Genomic DNA, 2336 nt, shown 5'->3' with positions numbered 1-2336 from the left:
TCCATTCTACTACATTTTGGTTTAAAAATGGATCTCTTGGGGCGCCCTGGATAGAGCGTGCACCCCCATGTTCTAAGGCTCAGTCCGTACCACAGAGGCTCAGGGTGTTGAATATGACTTGGGGTCCTTTGCTGCATGTCTGCCCCCAATCTCTCACCACTGTCCACTCTGTCACTGTTCAATTATTAAAGGCCAAAACATTATCTTACAAAAACAAAACAAATAGCTTTTGCTACATTTATATCAACACTACTCCGGCGTTTCCGAGCCCCTAAAACGGCGACATTTGGAAACACTGCCGCCCCCGTTTTGGTTTGAAAACTCTGGCGTTGACTGTGACTCTGCAACGGAGCATTTTAACAGATTTCTTTGGGAGAAATATGGCACGTGGCAGATACCTGAGTTCAGGAATCTGTAGAAATCATGTTGCATCCTTACTAAATCTGCGACTTTACAAAGTGTGTGATACATACATGCATTCATACAGTACACACACACACACACACACACACACACGCGCATGCATGCATGCATACATACATGTATACATGCATACATACATACATGCAAACATGCTTTCATACAGTACACATACATGCATACATACATAGGCCTATATGCATTCATACTGTACACACACACACACACATACATATATATATATATATATATACACATGCATACATGCATACATACAAACATGCTTTCATACAGTACACATACATACATATATACATACATACGTACATACATATATACATACATAGGCCTATATGCATACATACAGTACACATACACACATACATACATACATACTTACATACATACATACATGCAAACCTGGACTTAAATTCACACCTGGTCACTTTATCACTATATAATAATAATTTATGGTCTTTTATTTGTTGATTTGACGAATGTTCTTCTTCTTCTTCTTCTTCTTCTTCTTATTCTTCTTATTATTATTATTATTATTATTATTTTGTTGTCTTTATACAGTCTCTTTTATCTATTTTTTTTAATTTCTTTTTCTTGCTAAAAATGCTGCTTGAACTTTTTAATTTCCTCGCGGGAGTCATCCCAAAAGGATCAATAAAGAGAAGTCTAAGTCTGAGTGATCTCTTCATGGATGGAGAGCTGAATCATTAACAGTGGAGAAAAAGTTTTAGAGCAAAAAAAAACCCAAAAATGTAAAAAAAAAAAGGTTCATAGAAACTTAGATGAATATGCCTGAACACACTGCGTCCATGTCCCCTTCATTGTAACTCTGTCCACGGCTGATGGGAAAGTGTCGACTGCAACAGTGATGCTCAAAAGATAGATAGCATCACTGAGGGAACATCTACACTACGAGGTTTTGGTTCAAATATATCGGACCATCTGCTTCCTTTTTACACCGTGTTGCGTCCCAATGTCTAGGGGTAACCTAGGTAACATAACGAGTGCCCCCCCCCCCCACAAGGCCAGAACTAAGTTGCTTTTTCCCAACATAACAAACGAAATGATACTAGAGGCAACCTCAACTTTCCTAAACAAAAACAACATACAAAGAACAGACAAAGCTCTGACCTAAAACAGGAGAAAAAGGTAACAAACAAAGTAAAAGGACTTACTTACACGATCTTAAATCGTCTCACAGTTATACAGAGGCACATGTTTGGATTTGAAGAGAGAGAGTGAAGAGAGAGAGGGAGGGAGTTCTTGTCTGATGGGGCTTTTTAAAATGGCTCCCGTCCTCCTGGCGACCAATCAGGAGACAGCAATCACCTCCGCTGAACCAATCCAGTGTGTGCACCTGGTCTCCATTTATCTGTAGTAGAGGAGCACCTGCTAGAGCAGCGTGAGAGACATAACACCAAAATGACCCCAGGTGTCATAACACAGGTGTCATGTGGTCATGTGACACGTGATGTCAGGCGTGTTCATGTGGACGGAGATCATTTTGTCGCAAAACACCGCCTGGAAAATGTCACATTGTTGTCTGTTTTTGACCCGGGAGGACAACACAAGGGTCCCACATCCATGATTTCCCACCGCAGAGTAACGTCAGACCATCTGCTTCCTGTTTACACCGGCACGCACACGCCCAGTGTGGGTGCCCAGGTCGTTTTTGTCTCAAAACGCCGCCTGAGAACAAAAACGTTCGTTCAGATGAAGCCTCATGAAGAGATGAACGGCATTCCAGCCCCGCTGCTGAGGACATACAGGAACGGATCGCTCTCGAGGGCTCTGATTGGTAGTAATATCATGGCGTGTGTACACACCCCGGTCCATTCTGTCTATTCCCGGTTCTGTTGCTGTTTGGGAAAACGTCCCCAGCAGGAGGACAGCAGAGC

The sequence above is a fragment of the Etheostoma cragini genome, chromosome 15 (assembly GCF_013103735.1).
Source record: "Etheostoma cragini isolate CJK2018 chromosome 15, CSU_Ecrag_1.0, whole genome shotgun sequence".
Taxonomy (NCBI): domain Eukaryota; kingdom Metazoa; phylum Chordata; class Actinopteri; order Perciformes; family Percidae; genus Etheostoma; species Etheostoma cragini.
Note: the sequence above shows the minus strand (reverse complement) of the source record.